This window comes from Zalophus californianus, chromosome 1 (assembly GCF_009762305.2).
Source record: "Zalophus californianus isolate mZalCal1 chromosome 1, mZalCal1.pri.v2, whole genome shotgun sequence".
Taxonomy (NCBI): Eukaryota; Metazoa; Chordata; class Mammalia; order Carnivora; family Otariidae; genus Zalophus; species Zalophus californianus.
The window spans coordinates 128832104-128847291 of record NC_045595.1 but is presented as its reverse complement, the minus strand read 5'-3'; positions in this window follow the sequence as shown (position 1 = coordinate 128847291).

Here is a 15188-nt window from a genome sequence, read left to right as displayed (position 1 = left end):
GTTCAAAATAGTTTTATTAATAGCCTACAGTTTGCCGTCCTGGGCATTGAGCATACCATTAAGCAAGGCAGACGTGCACTCCATTTTATGAAAATTACCCTGCAGGATATAAGCCCCTTTTCTGACTTCTAGACAGAGTTTCAGAAGAAGCACGGCTGTGTCCTTTTATAGACTTGTATAGTTGTAAACAGCTTAGTTGGGGCCACATTCTGCTCTATCACCAGCTTGCTGTTCGCCCTGCAGCACAGAAGAATCAGGCCGAGCAGTGTCACTGGTTTGTACAAAATGCCCACTTCTAGCCTTTATTTTATAAACCTACGCCCAACTCCCATCTGGTAGTAAAATGTTCTCAGACACTGTGACTGCAAAGCCAATAAGAGCCAAGAAACATGTCCCTAGTTCAACTGGATAATATTTTAATATGTATAGAAACTGTGGATTTTTTGGATAAGAAATGAATTAAAAGAATGCATGATTCTAGTCGAAAGATTTTTAGAGTTAGATGCAAAGACATTTGTATATTTTAAGAGGCAAAGAAATGAAATATCCAATCAAGCATGGTTGCTACCTAAGCCCTTGTCTTAGCCTGCTACAGCTAGACAGTGCAGACTACGTATCTAAAAATCAGTGAAGTAGCAGACTTCCCATATAAACAAAGCTAGGAAAATTGTTAGTTGAGTCCAGTGGATATTGGCTATGAGATTACTCCATATGGAGGCCATTTATCCTGCAATATGAAAAGGGGCTCCATCAGACTAATTTAGTCCTAGATAAGGATTTACTTATGTCCAAGCCAGTATCTCCAGGCATTAGGCACCTTCAACAAGCAGAGAAGGCAAGTCCCAACACCAATTGGGAAGGCAACCCCCAAAATTCATCAAGGCAACACATTTTCCCCCATAATGGATAAGCATCTTTTAAGCCCCCAACATTTTTAATTTAAATTATAAATATTTAACAAAATCAAACCTATAATATTTACAATTTTGCAGTAAAGGTTATGTGAATATTTGGAATTTCAAATATTCATACAAGAGTTCAGCCTCGTTAAGTCACGGTTAAGCCTTGTAACTCTAATTTAAAATATATAATTGAGTCATTGATTTAGACTTGTGATTGTAAAAATATTATACTATTGGAAGATTTAAGAGATTTTAGCATTCCCATATCTGTGACTTTGATTTGTTAGATTTATAACTGTTATTTAAGTACTTAGGAAGGGTTTTGTTAGTTAAAACAATCATAGTCTATAAAAGGAAAGTCAAGCAGGTTTAAATTATAAATGAAATTTAAAATGTTCCAGGCTGTTTGGTTAAGCTTGTAAATGGGACCAAGCACTACTCAAAGGCCCCCTTAAAAGTGACTATTAAAGTTTGCTGAACTTTTAAATAGAAAAATCAGATTTTTAAACTGAACTTAAAAGCTTAAAGGAGAGCTACATTTGTGGATTTGTAACAATTAATTATTAATTTTTAAAACAAACAAACAAACAAAAACCTCTGAGTAATCTTTTCTGCACACAAAAACTGCCTTAAAGGATATTTTTTAAAGCCACAACATCCTTGGAGCCTAGGGATTGAATGGAGAGAAAGAATTATACTCCCGCAGAAAATGCAGGAAAAAAAATATACTCTGTGGCCCAAAGTTAACACTAAATAGGAACTTTTCTACTACCTTCTGCTATCTTCCAGTATATGCAGCAAAAATGCTACAGGATAATGTGGATGAAGCCAAAGATCAGAATTATTCAGCTGCTTATTACTATTCCATGTTTAATGCTATGGGGAAAATGCGAAAGTATATAAAGTTTTTAATCTAGTGAAACAGGTAAGGTGCACAAACCTGAACCGATTAGAGAACAGAATGATTCAGCTCAATAAACAGTTACTGAGAGCCAACCTTGCAAGAAATTCAGTGATTGGCTGCAGCGATGGGAAGCTGGGCTCAAGAACAAACAATAAGCTTTATAATTAAGTGCTAAATTGCATGTTGGAAGTCAAGTGAGAAGCATTCAAAGAGAGATACTGAGGCATATTGGAACAGCTGAGATTTATGGATGAGGTAAGAATTGATCTGGGCTTTGAAGGATGGAAAGGGCTGAAATCTGCAAAAGGAAGCAGGGCTAGAAGGGAAGAGGGGAGCCACAGGGAAACCCACCTGGGAAGAGAAAGGTTCACACTGGCCCACAGTGGAGATAGATTGCAGAAGGATCCCCAAATTACACAAGACTAAAACAAAAGTTAATTACTGGTCTAAGGTCCTGAAGACTAGAACTCACAACAGGAGTAGTCATTACCAAACAGTGGGAGGAAGTGGTATGGAATATAAGAAATCCTCATCTGTCATTGCAAGGAGACAACAGGTAGTATTTCAATTTGCTGAATCAAAAAAAAAAAAAAAAAAAAACCTAAGCATGAGCATATATTATTAGACTTTTGGGGTAAATACCAGAGGAAAGATAACTGAAGTTGACACAGCTTGTTTCTGGGAATGGAACTGGGGATCAGAGAATATTGCTTTTCATCCTAAACTCATCTGCACCCACGTGAACATATTACGCTGAACTAAATATGACAATTCAAGACAAATAAGCTCAGTTATTAAGCTGCATTTGTTTGACCCAGAAGCACAATTACTATGAAGCTAATAAAGTTTAAGCTGCCAGGCCCCTCACTTGTACTGATGCTTCCAAGGCCTACATCTAATTCTGTAATGATATATTTTCTATTCTTTCCCTTACAGAGAGTCCCTCAAGTCACATAAGCTTCAGGCCCCAGATGACGCTGGTTTGAACAAAGATCTTTTTCATTTCTTACAATTCCTTAGTGCCTTTCATACTTCACATTGTCCTAGAAGGGATCCAGTCTCACTACGTTTTATGTCCCTTTTCATCAAGGCACACAATCTTAGTTATGTGAATAAAACATTTTTATTCTAAATAAAAATCCCTACTTGACTCAGGAAGAAATACCAAAGCACTTAGATTTTCAAACAGAGAAAGAAATGCCCCACAGGAAGTGGTGATTTACAAGACATTCTCTTGACACAGTTGGATTGGGAACTGGATTTAGGAGAGACCAGGAATGGAGGGACCCGTTGAAGACAGTGGCAGTAACTGGCAGGTAAGATACGAAGAACTGGACCAGGCAGTAACAGAAGGCATGGAGAAAATGAGATCCGTACCAGAGGCATTTTAAAATAGAATTGACCAGGCCTGCTTACCAGCCAAAGAGCCGCCCACAAACAGGAATACCCAGGATGCTTCCAAATTATATGTTGGGCTGGAGCCTGATTTTTCTACTCATCATTTGGCAAATTTCTCATAGGCATCAATTGAAAATTTGACCAGTAAAACCAATTTGAATGAATACATCCTGCCAGCCTTTCCGTAATTCTAGCCAAATATATATGGATAAAATTCTAACAGCAAGTTTTAAAACAGAGATCTTTCTTTGAATACACACAAGCATGAACTTTCTAGCCCTGGAGATGTATTCGTATTCCCGTGCATAGTCTTCAGGAGCATGTGCAGACCAGGGAGCCTAATACGTGGATTCAGTTAGAGTCCCCCGCCGTCCTGTGTGTCGGGAGAGTTCTCCCTCAGACACGTTCTCTATCACTGTCTATATTCCTACAGTGGCAGATTGATAACTAGTGCACATTCTGTGGGAGGAGGCACAGAACAAAATTGTTCTACAGTGGTAAAGACATTTGGCAAACAAATTAAAGAATTTTGTGAAGAACATCTAAATATTTCTTATTGCTCTTGTGAGCCAGTATTTTTTTTTTTAATATCTCTACCGTGTGTTCTGGGTTGTGTGTATGTAACTTGGGAATTCTGAATACATAAACTGTCAGTCTTTGGGTTTTTCTGTGGAAATAAGAAATTTAAAATTATATTTATATGCAGCCAAACCAGCACAAATGACCCGGCAAGTGACGGCAGGTAATGATGTACCTGGGTTGTTTCCTGATCGATTAATTTCACTGCAATGCATCTGGATGGGTTGACAGCCAGGCCTGATACTTGGTAGGAACTGTTGTCCTTCATCCTCCATCTCTTGACTTGGGATTTTTTTTCTTATAGGTAGAGGCTAATGTTCTACCCTGTTTCCAAGAAAGAGAAAGAGAAAGGAGGAAAGAAAGAGAGAGAGAGAGAAAAGAAAAAAAAAAAACAACACCTTTTTTTGATGGCATAAAGAAGGACCAAAATTTCACCTACTATACCAAATCCCTACTGAGTACAGTGAGTTAAGAAGTAGAAATACAGAGCTAAATATGTTAGCATCTTCCTGCAACAGCTCCAAAGCTAGGGAGTCAGTTAGACAACCAATCTATGAGGGCAACGATAGAGACATAGCAGTTTCCACATTCAGTTATTTCGTCAGAATGTAAAAAGAAGAGCGCAAACCTTTTTTTCCCCAAGTCTTTATTTAAATTCCAACTAGTGAACATACCGTGCAATATTGGTTTCAGGTGTAGAATTCAGTGATTCATCCCTTACATACAAGCCCCAGTGCCCATCACAGCAAGTGGAGGGTAAACCTTCTTGCATCCTAAATTTTCCTGCCCCGTCGATCTCATCCTTTCTGACGTTTTCTCCCACCTCAATCTATTATTTGTCCCCACTCTCTTCACTTCTTCCAGCTGTCCCTCTCTACTGGCTCCTTACCACCATCAGCACCATAAATGTGCTGATACAGTCCCCCTCTTTAAATCAATCAATCGATCCCTCACACAACCACTGCCCTTCACAACTCAAACTCTACTCCAAAGTCGTGTCTGATCACTGCCTCCTCAGCCTCACCATCTACTCGATCTCTGGGTTCGTTTCAGACTCTCCCTGTGATCCCCTCCTCTCCAATGGATTCAATCACCATCTAAATGTCAATGACTATTTTAAGTCCAGCTCTCCTTCAGTCTCAGAACCACAGGTCTGATGGGCCTCACCCTTTGCCTGTGCCAGAAGCTCCTCAAGCTCAACGTGTCCAAAACTAGACTCATCTTTCTGCTCAAACTCATTCTCTCTCCTGGGTGAATCTCATCCTCATGAATAATGTCACAATCTACGTAACTTTGCTAATCTGAAGGACACTAGTGTCAGGGTAAACAATGTATTTGATATCTTAAGAGTCTTTCTCTTATTTATCACTGTTCTGATCCAGTTAGTCCAGATTTATTCTTTGCATCCTATTGCCCATGTAACTTTGAAAGTCAATCATGTTTGAAAAATGAAATGTCATACTCACTACTTTGGAAGATATAGAACAGCCTAAGTGGTTTCAAAACTATTTTAAAAAATTGTTCGAGAGATTTTATTTAGTTTTCAATCCCTTGCTGAAGTGCCACTAGAAATCCAAAGAAGTGGCTTTTAGGCAGCAGGAGGATTAAATGGACCCCTATTCGGGCTACCTTGACATTGCCCTAGAAAAACTTATTCACATGTAATTACATACACACTATTTATAAAGTAGATCTATGCCCAACTTCTGCTCTTCCTTATATGTTGGGAAATTGTGCTTGAGTAATAAGTATTGCAATCAGGCAAACACAGAACAAAGATGGCGCAAGTATTCAGCTTCCATGCTCTCTGAGACTTTCTTCGGCTGCAAAACGGGATAATGATACTTACCTTACATGGATGTTGGGAGATTTAGTGAGATAATGTGTGCAAAATGCCTGGCATATGCTGGGTGCTGGAAAACCTCAACAAACATTTTATTTTTAAAAATTTCTCACCTTTCTCTTTCCTTTCCTCCAATTTTGAGGCAATTTAAGCCTTCTGGTGCAGGATGAAATATGCCTAGAAAAAAAATCCCATATGATTCCAGATCAGAACTGTGCCAATATACCTGTAGAAAATTAAATTTGGTTTAAAAATATTTCAAGTGTTTCAAGTGTCCTAGACTGAATTTCTCAGGTGTACTCTATAATGGACCCAAATCCCTAGGGTACTTCAAGAGTGGACCTAACTTCTTGAGGCCCTCAAAATTCTCACTGGTGAGATTAGATTCAATGGCCAAGAGCAGTGAAGCCTGGCTCACGCTCCAGAGGCAATTTTAGCTCATATATGAAATTCTCACAAAGTCTCAAAACTAGGAAGGAGAAGAAAAAGGAAGTAGAGAACAAAGGAGGGCTCAGAATGTTATCAGCTATCTCCTCTAAAAATTCTTGCCTTACTTTGAGCCACCTTCTTCAAAACAACAGCAAACTGGGAAGATGGTCTGTGCAATGGAGTGCGAGGAAGGGGTTGGGGGGGGCAGCAGAACAGCTGACCACAGCTAGGAAGGAACAGGAATTGTTCTTTAAATCAGTCTAAGGGGTAGGTGGTAAAGGTGGAGTGGAGGGAGCACATTCTCTCTAGAATCCCAGTGAAAAAGGAAGAACCGAACCAATGACATCCTGGACTAAGTTATAACTGTGTGAAAAGTCCATGCTGCTAGTGCTGGTCTAGCTGTGAGCCACCAGCAGCCTTCACAGGGCTCCAGAGGCTCTCAGCGAAGATCCCCTTCATAATTTCTTTCGTGGAGCCCTGACAGGGAGTTCCTATGGAATGGGCCACAGACATAACTGGGCCTACCATGCCAACATGATGTATATGTTGTTAGTGCAATCATTGGCAGCCCTGACCTCTTGGTATTTCCCTTTTACCGCAACAACCCAGGCCTGACTTTTTTCTAGGGCAGCTATCTTCAAACTGGAGTACACATATTCTCTTGTGGGTACACAAAGACTCTCCGAGAAGGACACAAAAAAGGAGAGCTTTAAGAGAATCAATTTCCTCAACTTCTACGAGTACTGTCTATCTGAAAAAGAGTCAAAGTGATCTCTTAATCTCCTGTCTCCTACTTTACCAAAGAAAAGCATACCAAGTGCTATTCAGCCATAAAAAAGAAGGAAATTTTGCCATTTGAGACCATGTGGATGGACCCCGACAGCATTATGCTAAGTGAAATAAGTCAGACAGAGAAAGACAAATGCCATATGATCTCACTTATATGTGGAATTTACAAACAGAAAACAAAACTGATCTCATATATAGAGAGAACAGATTGGTAGTTGTCAGAGGCAGGGCTGGGGGGCTCAGGAAGGTGGGCAAAATGGGTGAAGGGGGTCAAAATGTACAAACTTCTAGTTATAGAATAAATCAACCCTGAAATGTAATGTACAGCATGGCAATTATTGTTAATAATACTGTATTTTATATTTGAAAATTACTAAGAGTAAATCTTAAAAGATCTCATAATAAGAATAAAAAAGGATTACGATGTGTGGTAATGGATGTTAACTAGGCTTATTGTGGTGATCATTTCACAACATATGCAAATATCAAATCATTATGTTGTACACCTAAAACGAATATAATGTTATATGTCAACTATATCTCAATTTTAAAATTTGGGCAATATAGAGAAGCAATAGAATAAATAGAATAGAAAGAATGTAGACAAGAGTAAAATAAATAGAATAGAAATGATAAGAAATAGAATATAATTAAGGAGGTAAAATTTCCACCACACAAGTAAAAAAAAAAATATATATATATATATATATATATATATATATCTTCTCACTTTGTCCTCACATGACAGAAAGGGAGAGGGGTCTCTGGGTTCTCTTACAAGGCATGAATCCCATTCACCAGGCCTCTACCCTCATGACATAATCATCTCCTTAAGGCCCCACCCCGAAATACCTTCACCCCGGGATTAGGTTTCAACATACGAATTTTAGGCAACACAAACATTCTGTCTACAAAGGGTGACTTCTTTGCTTCTCACAAGATTGACATAGGATCTAATCACAGTTGATTTGGGGCAAGCCATGAGATCTTCGGCAAATGACTCAGGAGATGAAGAACGAAAAAATGGCAATTGAAGAATCCAGAGATGATATTGTCATTTTAAAACTACTTCCGTTTCTATCTACCTGTTTATGGGATAACATTTCTTATGTGCACATAAGTGTGGGAACAAAAAATGAGAAATAGAATTAATGTTCATTCCAGGATTAGGTAGCTGTTGTCATCCATGGATACATAAGCTAATTGAACAAAAAGCCACATTCACCTCATCACGATATATGGTCAGTAAAAATTAACACCTCAAGCCATATAATCACACAGATTTTTTAAATTAAAATTTATATTTATTTTGTCGGCCCTGTAAGGATGGCCAAATACATTCAAAGAGGAAAAAAAAAAAGTGAAACCCTCCAGCATTAAAAAAGAGCTTGTTCATGTATTTTTTAAGTGAATGATGATAGGTATCTGATTGCTGTGGTATTTGGATCCCATTGGATACATTTTAAAAAGTGATGTAACGGCTTTATTCTAAAATGTCAATTTTTGCAGTACACTGGATATCATCCTTTGCCAACAACTTCAACTTAGAATGCAAAACTGTGGCTGTCATTTTAAAAAGAGCTGAGGATACACCATATTTCAACATCCTTTTAGGGGGGATGTGAATAAGAGTCTGGGGAGGAGAACTATTATCAAACAGCAGGCCCCTAACCTTTTCATGAGGGAGCAAAACTGGTAGTAACACTTATAAGTTATTAAATGGATTTTTATCTTCTTCAAAGTAGCATCTGAGTGCATCTAAAGACTTTAACCTGACACTGATTCGAAGTGTATTATCCATTGTAATCTAGAATGTTTGGGGTACTTAAGGATTCACAGCATCTCCACACCAACATCACACTACCCTGGTCCGGGTCCTCGGACCTGTCAGAGTGGTCTTTTCCTGTGAGGAGGCGAGGAAAATATGGGACACCTGGAAAAGGGGAACACAGATTCAAAGGCCTTTTGCAGCAAAGCAGGGAGTTTGAGTCCTGAGCGACCCGCCTCAGGCTGTGCGGGACAAAAAAGAGCAGTGGCTGCTCAGCGCACTCAAGCCTTGCCATGCCTGTGTGGCCAGACGCCTTCCACTTTTCACGAAAAGCTGGATTTTATGTGAAATCTCTGGATTTCCAATCCATTTAACGAACAAACCCTCTTTAGGGCCACCTAAACACAAATGTGAGCTGAATTCAGTTTTTTTTTTTAAGATTTTGTTTTTATTTATTTGACAGAGAGGGAACACAAGCAGGGGCAGTGGGAGAGGGAGAAGCAGGCTTCCCGCTGAGCAGGAAGCCCGATGCGGGGCTCCATCCCAGGACCCTGGGATCATGACCTGAGCCGAAGGCAGACGCTTAACGGCTGAGCCACCCAGGCGCCCTGAATTCAATTTGTCACATTCCACAAAGAGATGCACATAGCAACTGAGAAAGACATTTGGAAACGTCCATAGTAGTTTGGCAGAGTGGTTTTGTGAATATAATTTTCTGAATCTCCTAAAAAATGAGGCTTGTAGCTTTATATCTGGTTTGTTTTTTTTATTTCTCTAATTTTTTTAAAACAAAACTCTCTGCAGGCGATGGATGGGTAATTTTGCCCCCAAAGAGCTTAAGCGTGGCCATGGTCTTCATCAAAGTAAAGGATCTATTTGAAGATGCTACCTTTTCTAAACCCAAATTAAGGCTTGACACCTGCATAGCAGTGTCTGGAATCTTCACACTGATTACCTAAAAAGACACAAGCCCGTGAATTAAAATGCACCCATTTCTAACCAGCTGACAAATATTTAGCAGTAAAGGCCCTGAAGGTGACTGACCTCTTTTCCCCAGAGGAATGGGGGAAATATCATGGCACTCCTGTGACAGGCTCCTAGGACTATCAGGCTACCAGTTCCCCCCACAGGGCCAGCTGTGGAAAGAGTGGCCTCACACCATTGGTCACAAGGAGTCCCTCCTCTCTCCACCAGAACAGGAGGACCAACCCAAGCAAAGCCTTGAGCCCTGGCAGAAGGCTTGCTTGGCTGGTGTGTGCATGTCTGCTTCATCGAACATATTGATCTCCTCCAGGAACAAGACTCCTGCTTCTCTATCTCCCCGAAGTGGTTCCTTTCCACTGAATTCTGTCCTCTACCTGACCATTTATGAGACGAAGGTGTCAGCCACCTAGTTCTGGAGCTTTGGTACCTGTTAATCAACTTCCCACCCGCAGCTTCTGCCCAAACGACACATTGATCTCTGTCCTCCCTCACAGCTAGGAGGGGTTCAGGTGAAAGCCAGAAGGGCAGAAGGTGAGAAAACAGAAGTGCTGGACAACCAAAAAGGCAAACTCGCAGGTCTGCACACGCCTCTCTACGGAACCGAAGGAAAGCCCCGAAGTAAATAGTGCAAGGGTTGGCGGTCAGCTTCTCCTCACACCCCACGTCGTCCCTCCTTCAGCCACAGCCCTCCAGGCTCCACAGACCCACCATCTACTGAACCACCTCAGACGGCTTGTGCGCTGGGCCTCACCAGTGGCCTGTACCTCAGAAAAGGGGACTTTCCCTGGGGGGGAGAAGGGGCGGGCAAAGTTGAGGGTGGGGGTGGGAGGAGTCTAGCATAGGCCTGGGGAGGTGATTTCAGAAGTGCAACCTGGTGGGGGAGTTTTTCTTCAGACCATCTGGAGGGAAGTGGTCATAATCTATACAGATTCTCCTGAAATGACCAAGTACACATAGGAAAATTGTTACATTGTTGAGAAAAAGGGCTCCTTGGCTTCCTCCCCCGGGAGGTTAAAGACTTTTATATCAATCAGTGATCTCTCCCTGCCTGAGGTACAGAGTGATGAAATCAGGCCAATGAAGAACTTCTCTCCCCCTATAATTCTGCAGGTAGCCAATTTGGGCCTGGCTGACATTTTTTGCAGTTTAAGATACTAAGAAAATTTAAAGGAGATCAGCCCTGTGTGGGTAAAGAAAGAACTAGCCTTTTTGGTGGAACAGAACAGGTACTATATTGTGTGAGTTATTGAGTTTTACATATTTTAACTGGTGTGTGTGTGTATTAACAGAACAAAAATACCAGTAATCTATGTAACTAGTTATTGAAGCTGTTACAAGTACCATTATAAAGGAGGAAGGGAAGAGAACATCTAAAATACATAAAATTATTTTTAAAAACTCATTCTAGGAAAAGGAAATGCCAGAGTAGTAAGATAAGGAGGCTTAATTAACAACAAATTCATCTATTTTCCTCCTTCAAACTGAGACACTCTTCTAAGGCAATTTGCTTGGAGAGCAGTTTTGCACCATAAATCTGGGACGTGTTTTCTATGTGTGTTTGTTCTGCGTGAGGCTTAAGAAAAACACAGCAACCAAACCACCCAGTCCAGCCCTGGAGGGAAAGAGAAGACCTAATCACCCGTGATGGCGATTACATAAGAGAGAACTGCACACCAAAAAACCCCAAGAGTCTCAGAAGAATCAGCCTTTGGCTTCCTGTCTTAAAAAATGACTTTTCCTTTTTTTTCCTTTGTGAGGATCACTAAAATGCTCCTTAAAGACCAAGTGGACAGACGTCTTTGGTAGAAATAGAGGTCACTTAAGAATGTTTTGTAAGTGCACCCCAAGCCAAAATGAAGCATATATCGATATCTAAAGTGCATCTGCATTTAGTGCAGCAAAAGCACATAATCTGTTTCTAATCGTTGCCCCGAAGACGCTCCCCACTGAGAAAAGGCCTGGCTCCGGGCGGCCACCCCTCCCGAGGCCGCCAGGCCCCAAGTCCAGGCCCTTTCTTGGGCAGCCGGAGTGCTCCTCTCTTAGATAATGCCAGGTACTCTGGAAAGTAGCCGTGTAATAATACACAAACCCCTGATGATGTCAGCGTGTTATTGACTTTCCAAGTCTGAATGACTGAGCAGAGGAGCGGGGGTGGGGCGCAATCCATCCGGCAGCGCGGGGACCGGCCAAGCGAAAATGGGCTCGCGGGCCCGGCGGGGGAGGGGCGGCTCGCAGGCGCCGCGGCAGCTCGGTGCTCAGGCTCTGCGGCGGCGGCGGCGGCGGCGGCGGCGGCGGCGGCGGCAGCGGCAGCAGCAGCGGGGTCGCTGCAGCCCGGCCTAGGCGCGGCTCTCGGCTCCCGCTCCTCCGCTGTTTACGTTTGGTCCAGCACATCCCAAGCAGAAATAATTGAGGCCCCCTTCTCATCCCCGGAAGCTTTAACCACGTGGCAGAGCCGGTTACAAAGCGGGGAGCAGAGGGTAAAAGGGAGGGCCTCCCTGCTCTCTCCTCCACTCTGCACCGGGGGCCTCCCCTCCCCCGCCCCCCACTGCAGTGAATTTGCAGATCTGGGGGTCGCTTTCCATAATGTTTCCCTCTGCAGAGGGCCCCGTTGTAAATTGAACCTCAGCAGTGGTGACATTTTATGAAAAATGACTGTCTTCCTTTATGGTGGTGGCAGTGCAGGTGCAGAGTTGAAGGCTCCCACTCACCCTGCAAACTGACCATAGAGCAATCTGTCATCTTCCAGGCTAGGTGTGAACCGGGCTGAGTTGCCCTTAAATGGAATTGCATCGAGAGGCCGGGATCTAGAGGGAAGCACTCCAAATTGGGGCGTGGCTTCTCCAATGGGCCTGGACCTTTCTTGCAGGCCACACAGCTCCCGCCCCACCTCTTCCAGTCCTCCCACCGGGCTTTGTGGGTCTCACCTTTGAGACTAGGTGCCCAGGCCCTGCCCGCTGGCTGGCGGAGCTCTGCAGCTCTCTTCCTCCCTCTCCTAGACCTGTTGAAATCCAGGTCCAGGCCGGCCTCAGAGCTTCTATCCACCCCCACTGTGTGCTCCTCCTGGGGGGCTCCTGCCTTCTCTCCCTACCGAGCTGTTTGTGTAGCACCCGCGTGGTCAAACCGCACAGAGGCTGTGCATCCGCAGGGTTCTGAGCCCTGTCCTGCCTCGTACTAGCTGTGTCAATGTGGACAGAGGGCTTAACCTCTCTGTACCCCTCATCAGTAAAAAGTGCGTAGCAGTAATCCCCTCAATCACGTCACAAGGATTAAATGAAAACCAGGTTTCAAAAGGGACTCCTTTTTAAAAAATAGTCCAGTTCTTTGCCTTCCTTAGTAGAGTTACATTTCTTAAGCCTGAGCCCCTGGGGTGGTTTCTGAAAACAACAGTCAGCAAAAGTGCTGGACCCTTCATGTCCCCCTACCTTCCTGGCTTTGTGGAGCCCTCTGCCTCTGCACAAGGGTACTGAGAAGAGCCATTTGATTGCTGGGGTGGGGATGGGAGTGGGAAACGTGGCTCTGACCTAAGCTGGATCATTCACGGCGGCTTTCCAAATCCGCATCTTTCCTGGCTCACTACCGGGGGTAGGTCCAGAAGTGAAGAGCTGACCCATCTTAATCCAATCAGAAGCCTTCTTGGGGAATTTTGAAACTGGAAGTGAAAAAGTCCATTTCTCCCCAAGGCTAAAACTGCAAGATACTATAAAGTTGGGAACCTTCTCTATGACCCTGTTTCCCATCATGTGGAAGGAAGGCCATTTTGAAGACAGAGATAGGGGTAGAGGTAAAGGGAGAGCTAGAGATGGAGACAGAGACAGAGATACCCTGGCTGGGAGGGCAGAGCTGAAAGGCTGAGAGAGTTCTGATGTCGGCAAGACCAGTTCCTGTGTCCCTGATACAGTCCTGCCTGCCCAGGTTCCTGTGAAAACCCCGTATTTTCTATAACTTCATTTGCATATTTGTTATGTGCAACCACAAGGAAAAAAGTTCTAATTAAAACACCACCATGGCATTTATTTGTCTAATTTGTACAGTATCTTAGTTGAGTTCAAGACTAGCTCCCCACCCCTACCATAAACCCTGAAAGGGCAGAGCTGTCTGTGTCTTTTACACCTTCCAGTATATGTATCAGTTCCTTACAACAAGGCGCTCTATGAATACTCTTCAAAATGAATTGAGCAAGGTGTGAGTGGACAGGAAGTACCCTGGTAGCTGTTGGAACAGGAGTCTTCAACCTGTTAACTTAAAGCAGAAACATTACCAATTGCTGCAGTCTTCTGGAAGCCCATTTATTCTGCCCCAGTGGTAATTAGGGTTTATTCAAGTGAATAGAAAGACAAAAGAGAAGAAACTTTATCCCCTCTAAATTGCATTTAATAAAATTCTTGGAGAAAATGAGTGAATCATCAGGCTTAATAATTCCCCCTGGGTTTCTGTTGGAGAGAGGCTGAAGAAATGCATAGTATTCAACATTTATGGGACAGCAGATGCACATTTTATCTGAGAAAATGCTACAGTGACTTAACCTACTTTTTTCCCCCCTCATTTGTTTCCAAAAGGTTTTTTCCAGCCTCTGAGTCACTTCCAGTCAGATCCAAAGACAAAAGCTGGCTAATTGCGTGTCAGTGAGCCAGGTTCCCACCCTGCCTTATCATGAACAACCTTTCCAGTTCCAAGAAGATGGAACACTTTTCAGCCTATGAGGCAGAGTGGAACCTGTTACACTGGGCTCTGGGGCGGGCTCTTCAGGGAGGAGGGCAGGGCCCTCCCCACTCACTCTGGCATCTGACAGCTGATCTCTCAGCTGATAGCACCTTGGCTGTCTCCTTCCCAGGGTTATTTCCAACTGGGAACTCTTCCTGAATCTACCCCATTCCCTGGGCATCCTGTTGAGCCCAGGGATACAAAGATGAACATCAAGTGAAGCCCTGAGCCTCTGACAATCTGTCAAATAATGAAGGAGAAAGGCAGAAATGAAGCGAGGTTAGACTAGCTTGGGGGCCATAGACTGAGTGCTCAGCCACAGCACTGAGACTGATTCCCACTCTCCCTTCCTCACCATTTCTCAGCAGCACTGCACCTGGTGGACAGTTTCCAATTTTTTCTTTTCTTTTCTTTTCTTTTCTTTTCTTTTCTTTTCTTTTAACTTATATATTTACTTTAGAGAGAGAGCACAAGCGGGAGGGGCAGAGGGAGAGAGAGAATCCCAAGCCAACTCTGCACCACGGAGCCCGATGCCAGGCTCAATCTCACGACCCTGAGCTCAGGATCTGAGCCGAAACCAAGAGTTGGATGCTTAACTGACTGCGCCACCCAGGCCCCTAAACAGTTTCCAGCCTCTTGAAACACGTTCTTTCCAGGTTTCCTTGATGCCTGTGTTCCGACCAGTTCTCTCCTCCCACCCCCACATCATCCCCCACTTGCTCCTGCTTGTAAATCTCTTTCTCTTTCAGATAACGTTGCCACATCCACGTGGCTGCTCACTCCATAGACACAATCCTTGATTTGTTCTTTTCTCTCCTTCACCACATCCAATCTACCAGCTTCTTTACCGCCAAAAGTATCGCCACCCGTGCACTTGTCCCCATCTACACG